The sequence below is a fragment of the Dasypus novemcinctus genome, chromosome 4 (assembly GCF_030445035.2).
Source record: "Dasypus novemcinctus isolate mDasNov1 chromosome 4, mDasNov1.1.hap2, whole genome shotgun sequence".
Classification (NCBI taxonomy): Eukaryota; Metazoa; Chordata; class Mammalia; order Cingulata; family Dasypodidae; genus Dasypus; species Dasypus novemcinctus.
Window position 1 is genome coordinate 12,535,324 of NC_080676.1, and position 9,842 is coordinate 12,545,165.

The window sequence follows — 9,842 nt, forward strand, 5'->3', positions numbered from 1 at the left end:
GGCAGACCTACAACTCACTTACTGGGGCTGACTCATCCCCTAAAGGATGGCTATGGACTTGTGGGCAAAATGGGTGGCCGTACTTGCCCCATAACTGGACTGGATGATGTACACGGGGTCGGCCATTTGTTCCCACCACCATGTTTGACTCATTACCCCATATTCCTAGTAACTGGGAAATGATCAAGACTAGATATAGAGTAGAGCATGCCCCCTGGTGGTTCTACCCATTGGCCATTTTTGTGCCAGGTGATGTTGCAATTGTCACTGAAAATTAAACAATGGCTTTAGCCAATCACATTGCTCAAGCCCTTAGTGACACCGAAGTAGCAATTTCCTTACTAAAAGAAGAAACTACCCAACCATGAAGGGTAGTTTTACAAAATAGGATGGTTTTAGATATTCTTACAATGGCACAAGGTGAAACCTGTGTCCTCATTGATGTTCAATGTTGTGTATATATTCCTGACCGCTCATATATTTCACAAGCTCTAAATCAAATGTAAGATCACTTGTAACACTGATAAATTAGCTGTTGACCTCCTGCCTAATTGGTTTAATTCCCTTCCTTGGTTCTGGCAACATGTTTTATAGTTCTACTAGCTCTTGGTGGAGGACTCCTATTTTTTTTTGCTTTTTATACTCTTACTCTGGAACGTGGATGCAATGCTTGTCCTTTGGGCAATGCAGGCTGCTGCGTGGGGGTGGATTGAGTGGATCCAGCACCCAGGCTTCTTCTAAGTCCTCAGCATGTAGCTGCCTAGCATGTGACCCAGATGTACGTTAAATGTTAACAACCCTCCCCAGAAGGGAGAGAATGTATAGATGATATTGTAAACCAAATCTCAGGGTGGTAAAACTTCATTCCTGTGTTAACATCACCAGACCCCATATGTGTCAGGGGACCCTAGCAGGAATCTGTTCTCATATCCTGTAGAATGTCCTTTTACCCCTTATATCACCTCTCATATCACCCCTCATTTTCCTGTCTCTTTGCGGAGTGCTATCTTCATTCTCCAATCGGTTACCATCGGGGACTCTATCCTGTTCTTACGTCCCAATAAAGCCTATGTCTGACTCAGTGCCACGTGCGTTCTTCGATCTCACAGCCAGAGAATTTGTGCACTTCAGGACTTGGGTTGGGACACCTAGTAAATGAAGGAATTGGGTCAAGTTTAGCCAGGTGTTTTTTTCTTAGAATGAAATAAAATAAAAATACAGTGACCCGGATAATGCCCTAAGAATAAGGTGCTTTTCTAGCAATTGGTTCTTTAATATAAAAAATAAATACAGTTCTTTTTGGTATTCCTTCATTATCTAACATTTTCAAATAATCCTTGGAATTTTTTTCAAAGCCCTTCCCTTTTTTATCTGTGAAAGGGCCACTTATTATCAAATTCCAGGGTCTAAATAATTGTTTTCTCTCGGTAAGTTATTTTTACCTTTTTAAATAATTTGGCCTATACCAAAATAAGAAATCACTACTTTGATACTTGCTTATTTTTTAAAAGCAAAAATGATACATCATTTAAAGGGTGTCATTCCAAGGAGGCATTTTGTTTCCTCTCTTGTACTGAGGAAGAGGATTTTATTCTCCAGAATCTCAGGAGGACTGTTCAGCAGGAGAAAAGCATTCAGATACAAGACAGACTGTCCTTCTCGGGTGGAAGGCAGGTCATAAGCCAGGTAGGATTTTGAAAGGGGTAGGGCCTGGACTGAAGACTGCAAAAGGGTATCGCCTTCGTATCACCTGCAAGGAGGGGGCTGCTCCGAGTGTGAAGGAAAACATGGAGGAGAGCTGTCAATAGAACGGGGAAGAGCCCTGCTGCCTTATGCGCAGTGTGAAATTACTGTGCCACCCTTTAAGAAAATTTGCTGATTCTTTGGTTGTTCGTTCACATGCAGGTGAAAGTTCGACTTTCTATTTTGTGCATAAATCCCTTTTTTGTAAGAGAGAGAGAGATCACAGAAGAGGTAGTCAAGTTCTTGAAGTGGAGACTGGCTGGACCCCCATTGGACTGCCACCTCCTGGGATAAAGCCAACCTTTTAAATGCCTAGTACTTTGCTATTGTTCTCATTCAAGAGTGAGAAGGTCTGAGCAAGTCTCTTGGTTTTTAAAATGAATCTGAGCTAGAAGAAGACACCAGAATGTTAGGCATAAGAAGAATTCTCTCAGAGGCTAGAATGAAGCCTAAACATCCTCAGAAGCCACTTAATTCATTTACTGTATGAAACCATGGCCACGGGAATGAGGGAGGGCTGAGACCGTCATTGTCTCCTTGCAGGTGAGCCATGTGAATAACCAAGTGAGGAGAAGGCTGTTTGCTGAGAAGGCTCCTTGTTGAGATGGAATCACATCAAGCCGAAACACTAACTTGAACCTCAGATAGGAATGGTCTTGATTTTAAAAAACCAAAAAACCCTTGAAAGTCCACTGGTTACAATCCTTTGCCTTCATAGCAACAATAGGGCTCATCTGAGTTGAAATACTTTGAAGTCCAAGTGCTAGTTAAAAATGTGCTCCTTGATTGAGCAGGCTCTCCCTTATTGACACGTTCTTTCTCTAGACATGGTGATGATATAGGCAGTTGGTACAGTTAGGACTGCTGCCTTTCTAGTGACGTTGCATACCTACGCAATCATTCTCTCTACTTTGATCTTCAAGTTTGACTGTTACGAAGCAATCTCATGGCCACTGCCTTTATATCAATGATAAAAGTTCTTCATTGGTATAAAGGCAGTGGCCACCAGAGGTTCTGAGGGGAGGGGAGGGAAGAATAGGCGCCATATGGTGGCATTTGGGGGACATTGGAATTGTCCTGCATAACATTGTAATGATAGGTTCAGGCCATTATACATTTTGTCATAGCCTATAAAATTGTTTGGGCAGAGTGTAAACTATAATGTCAACTGTAGTCCACAGTTAGTAGCAATACTTCAAAACGTGTTCACCAGTTTTGTAACAAAGGTATCACACTAATGAAAGATGTCGTTGATGTGGGAAAGTGTAGGAGGCGGGGGGAAGGTGGGTTATATGGGAATCCTTTATATTTTTTATGTAACATTTATATAATCTAAATCTTCTTTAAAAATAAAATAAATAATTTTAAAAAAGAAGAAGCAATCATATTGCCTTCATCCTATACCTCACTGAGTCTCATACTGCAGGTTCTAAGAAAATACTATCATTCCTCCAAAATAACCAAGCTATAATTTCTGTGTAAGAAGGTATACAATCAATCCTTTTTAAAGATATTCTTCCCTTATTTCTCCTTTTTGCTTAATTTTAGACTCCATGAAACTCACATAGACTTAAAGATGCAAAATCTTACTAAAATCTAAAAATGGCAGTCTGTCTTAAACATTAGATTAGCAGAAGACTAAAAGAAGATACTTGTTTATAAATATTCCTGTCAATACCTCATTTTGTTCACTTTCAAGATTTTCAAATTCAGTAGGAAATTCTTCCGTAGACCTTTCTTCATTGTAAAGTTCAAATGGAAGCCAAACACATCAACTATTTAGGTAGTTTGTTTATTATTTGTTTTCATTTGAGTTTTTTTTTTTGCAGTAAAGCTGAAAAAAAGTGGGTGGGGAATGTGTTTCAGCATGTTGTGTACTTTGCCTTGTTCTTCCTGAGAAAAACCCATATTCCAGCCATCGCCAAGTCTGAGTGCCCTGAGAAAAGCAGCCATGGAAAAATTTTTGCTCTATTTGTGTCTTGGACTTATTTCCATGGTATTCCAAGATTTAAATAATGCATAGAGCCTTTCTCTACAAATTCTGATTAATTATTCATTCACAAATATTTATTGGGCATCTATACTGTGTGAGAAAAAGGCAGCCTGCCCCCCATTAAATATATGTATTTTAAAATTACGTACATGCATTTCTGTACTAATATCATACATATTATGGGAATTTAGTAAAATGTCCTTTTTTAATTAAGAAGAAATATATGGTCTAATATTTTCTCCCCTCTCTCCAACAGATATATTTGTAAAACAACTAAGATTGTGTGAACTATGCTTTAAATACCACTGGAATTATTGACCAATGTTTAATACATTTATTGTTGATATTTAAATATTGAATTTGTCAAGTGCCAGTGTTTTTATTGAACTACTTTACAGATGAATAAAACTCTTTGAAAGTGCAACATGAATTCAAGAATTACATATTAATGTAGCAAAACAGGAAGAAATATATTTTTCTTCAAAATTCTGAAATTTCCCAGGAACAAAATCATGTTACGTTTTTAGATTTATAATATGCATAATACATGGCAAAAAATGAATATTCTAACTTGGAATTCTAACTGAGAGGATAAATATTTTATTCGATAGTTCTATTTCTTTACCTTTGTACTAATCAATATGAATTAACTTTATTGACATAAACTATAGTCATTAAACAGTATCTAATATGTAGCTTATAAAATAAGACTGATCGATAATTTCAATTCTTTATAATTTTTTTCTTTAATAAATAATAGAATCGTTGTTTGTTATTCTAATTCATCTTATTGCTACACTAATAGTTCTTAACATTTTGGAAGATGAATTAAAGGGCAAAACAACACACACATCTAGTTGCTAAAAATGTTTTCAGTAATGGGAAATATCCTGTCACACTTAAAGATGTTAGGATCTTATATTTGTAAACATATCCATATTTGCAAATAAATGCATATGTGTGTATATTTGTTTCTGCAAGCCCGTAAGGTTCTGGAGAAAGAAGTGATGCTCCATAGTAAATTGGTAGTAGGAGATCAAATCTCCAAGATAAAGTATTAAATAAAATGGTTATGGTAGAAAGGGAGAAAACTTCTTGGGAAACCTCAGGAATGCCCCAGAGTGTGTAAAGCCTTACTTTGGAGCTAATGCAGAATAAGAATATTTGAAATGGAAAAGGAAAAAATTTTACTTCAAATGAATATTATCATCTAGACTTTTTTATTTTTTTTTAAAGTAATAGCTGTATTTGAGATGTCTTTATAATAGCACTGAACTTCACATCTTTTTGAATGGAAAAAAGAGACATGAGGAGTCAGGTCTTGGCTGCTTTCTCGTATGAACATGGTCTCAATCAGGAGGTTGGATGATTCCTGTCAGGTTTCTTCACCACAGAATTGTACCTGTGAATAGAAGGCACTAAATCCTTGTTGCAGTTTTTGACTGCGCTGGAGAATCTGTCATTGCTAACCCAGGCTTTTCCTTTCTACACCTTTCCTCTCTGGAAGACTTCACTTTTTTCCTTTCCCTCACCCCACCCCTCAGCTTCATAATTTCCCTTCTTATACCCATCAAAACTTTCTCAGGGAGGGACCTGATCGATTCATTCATAATGAGACATAAAAGGTTGCTTAAGATGATTGTGCTTTCTTTGCGAGGAGGTTGTATTTAAGACAAAAGAATAAATCTCCAAAGGGGAGAGATTTTTGGCAAAAAAGTCTTTCCTAGCCGCTAAACTCCCACACACTTGAATACTTGCCATGTGTGCAGTTAGCTATTTGGCAGATTGAGAAGGGTGATCTGTGTTCATGAATGCAGTTTGAGAAGTGTATATCACCATAAAATGGTGGCTTCGGGAAATAATTATTACTGGGCTACTACACTTTCTCACTAAATGTTTCTGATTTTATCTAACATCACACTATCTTTGGTTTCATCTACTCTCAAACCATCTCCTTACTTTTGCCAGGAATTTCTTGGACCTGAAGCCAAAGTGTTAGACATCATTGGTTGTTACGGAGTAAATCATGGCCCCCACAGAGACATATTCAAGTTCAAACCCCATTCCTATGGATGTGGACCCTTTTGTACATAAGATCTTTGAGAGTGTTATTACTTACGGTGAGGTCAAACTGAATCAGAGCAGGACTTAACCCAATATGACTAGAGTCTTTAACAAGCAGAGGAAATTTGGAAGCAGTGGGAGGTGAATGGGGAGAGATGGCCATGTCACAGAGGCAGAGAGCAAGTTACAGACTGCTGGCAAGTCACATTCAAAATGCTACAGACTTTTATAGGTTTTGATAAAATTTATAATGGCCTGTATCTGCCATTGCAAGATTATATAGAACAATTCAAATGCCCTATGTTCCATCTATTCTATTCTCCCCTCTCCCTCCCCTCGAAACCTATGATAAACACTAAGTTTCAATTTTTGAAGAATAAAGCTCATAGTTACATGCATTAATATCGAGGGCTTGATATATTGGTCTGTTTCCTTTTATTCGGCACTGCCCATGTTCTTGAGAGATTCTTGTCCCTCTGATTGAGAACATGGCAGCTCTTCCCAGGATGGGAGTTTAATATTTTCTTCTGTTTCTCCAGCCCCTGAGATAACACACTACAACAAGGTGAACATTTTCATATTCCACGGAGGCCTGCCCCAGGTGTTCCCTATCCCACATATGCCCCCACCCCTAGCACCCTGCACCAGTAACCCTCCCTTGCCATATTTGTCACTGTAAATATGTGTAAAACCATTGTATAAAACCATTGTAGTTTTAACTACAGGTCTAAAAATCTCCAGAGTTTATTACTTGTTCCTTCCTCCAGCCCTCTTCCCAATTCTGTGGACAGTTCAACCCAACCTCTGCACCCTACTCCCCTCAACTTCCAGCACCATCAGCCCTCCTCACATCCTTGCACCACCATCACCCCCATCCACTGCCCAACCACCCCTTCCCACCTTATCATAGGTTTTGCCCATATTGAGTATCAGCAATGTAATCCATAATGTAAAACAGTGACCATGGTTACTAGCAATGCTTTAATATTTGTTCCATACTCATGCAAGATGTTATTAAGAGGGGAAAATGTGAGAAGAGGAAGGGGTTGGATAGAGGGGAATCCCCTATATTTTCTATGTGACTTTTCTGTAACCTAAAGCTTCTTTGAAAATAAAGCAAATAAATAAAATTTAAAAAAGAAGACACTGGGGAAACATACAGAAGAAATTGTCACTGTACCTAAAAGATAACATTTATAGTGATGAAAGACACAATTTTTCACTTTTGTATTTCATGTTATTTTTTATTATTTTTATTTATTTATTTTTTGGCTTTGTTATTGGTGATGATTTGGATTGCAAATGGGTCATAAACGATGGCAGGGAGGGATCACTGGTGTAGCATGTCAGTGATGGGGGATGTGTGGAGAGGGATGTACCTGGGGCATTCCTGTAAGGCATATGACTATGTTCAAGTGGTTATGGGGTGCTGTTTCAGTGGGTGGAGACCCACACAATAACTGAAAGAATATTCAATTTCCATCCTGTAAAGTCCTTTAACATTCTCTAATATAGTGGTGAGAACCCCTAGAGTACATGGGCAGTGCCTAGTGAAGGAGAACAAACCAATACACCAGGTCCTGGACATTGGTGGCTGTACTTATGAAGCTTGTTCTAGTGAAATTGCAACTTAACCTATTATTGTATACTGCCTAAGAGTTACCTCCTGAAAGCCTCCTTCTTGCTTAAATGTGGCCTCTCTCTAAGCCAAACTCAGTATACAAATTCACTACCTTCCTTCCAGAATGGGACATGACTCCTGGGGTTGAGCATCCCTGGCACCAAGGGATTATTACCAAGTGCCCAACTAGCAATGCATCTGGAAAAAGAGCTTGGTCAAAAGGGTAAATATTAAATACAAATGAGTTTTTATGGCTAAGAGATTTCAAGGTAAGTTGGGAGGTCATTCCAGAGGTTATGCTTATGCACATCTCAGGAGGATCTCATTGACTGCCACAGTAAACAGTGCCTCAAGCAGGGTGCTCTTGAGGGTTCTAGAGATACCTAAACACTATAGACAGGGTAGACAATCTCTGGAATTTGGCACTCTGTCAGTGGGCCTTACCCATAATTTCGCTACACATGGTTTTTCTACCCCTTTTATTTGAAATAGTGCTATACTCATTAAATATATATCCTAGATACATCTTTGGTCTGTTCATGTGCCAGTTGAGCCCTGAATCTCAGCAGAGTTGCAGCTAACACCTATTCTCCAGTTCATTGAACTTGCCCAAGACAACTAACAAGAGGATGATGATGGACAATGCCCATCTCAAAAAACAGTATCTACAACTGCAAGCAAGGCAGTTCCACCCTTCTGCCCCATGGGATCTGTTTCTCAGTCAGAAACAGAGTGGGCATCACCAGCCTAATATCCTCAAAATTGAGGAATTAACAAACACAAGGGGGATTGCAACTATGGACTAAAGTAGACTTATGATTATTCTAGCAATGGAAGAACTTGTAGCACTGATATAAAGGCAGTGATCACCAGAGGTTCTGAGGGGGGACAGGAGGAAGAATAGGATAACATGGGGTATTTTTGGGACATTGAAGCTGTTCTGAATAACATTGCAATGAAGTATACAGGTCATTGTACATTTTGTTAAAACCTATAAGAATGCATGGTGTAAAGTGTAAACTATAATGTAAACCATTGACCAGGATTAGAAGCAATGCTTCAATATGTGTTCATCAATTATAACAAATGTACCATACTAATGAAAGGTGTTGTTAATGGGGGAAAGTGGTGGGGGAGGGGTGTGTATGGGAATCCCCCTATGTTTTCAATGTGTCATTTATGTATCTAAAGTTTCTTTAAAAATAAAAGAAATTTTTTTAAAAAAAAAAAAGCTAGAGACTTCAGAAAATGCATGATCTTGCTGACACCTTGATTTTGAACTTCTAGCCTCTAAAACTGTGAGAAAATAAATTCCTTTTGTTTAAGCACACTAGTCTATGGTACCTTACTGCAATAGCCCCAGAAAACAACACTGGTTTAGAGACACTATGAAATTTTAACTTGTAGCAGTTTGGTATTATTTATGAATTCCAGAAGTAGACAGTAGATTATGTTTATAAAGTGGTCTGTTCCTCTGGGCCTGTTCCCCCTTAGATTGTATTAACTTCAGAGGTTTCACTTTTACTGGATTGCCGTGTAATTAGGGCTTTGATTGGGCCACATCAGTGGGCGCCCTTGATGGGAGGGGACTCACAAGAAAACAAAATAGTAAGGGAGACAGTTTTAGAGTTTTAATGCTGGAGCCCTGGGAAGTAAACACACAGAGAAATAGATACATGAGGAAAGAGAGAAGGCTCCATTAGACACGGCAGAGGCCCTGAGAAGAGAGATGAGTCATTCACCTGGTAGTTTGCAACTGGCCTGGTAGAGACAGCAGAGCAGCCGAGCCCAGAGAGAAACGAGCCCTGGGAGAGAGACAAGACTTACCCCAGCCTACAGCTGATATTGGAAGAAGCTGGGACCACGGAGTCTTAAGACGACGAGGAAAGCTGTACCCTTATAGCCATCTTGTTCTACAATGTAGCAACAGACTTTGGTGAGGGAAATTACTTATGCTTTATGGCCTGGTAGCTGTAAGCTTCTACCCCAAATAAATACCCTTTATAAAAGCCAACAGATTTCTGATATTTTGCATTGGCACCCCTTTGGCTGACTAATACATAACTGAAACACACTAAAGTCAATTTCAGAATATTGTTGTCATGAACTTCTATTGGAACTTCTATCCAATCAGCAACCACTCTCCCTCAACTTGACATTTTTTTAAAATATATTTTTTATTTATGTATTTTTAAAAGATATTTAGATTACATAAATGTTACATAAAAATATAGGGGATTCCCATATGCTCTGCTCCCTTACCCTCCCTCAACTCTCCTTTTTCTAGCAGTTGTGTCTCTCCTCCATCACTTCATCCTCTAGTTCTGGGAGAAGATTCCATGTTTCTATATGACTCTGCCTCCCTACCCCAGTTGATTTGATCCAGAGTCCAGGCAGGGCCAACACTAATTCCCTGTAATA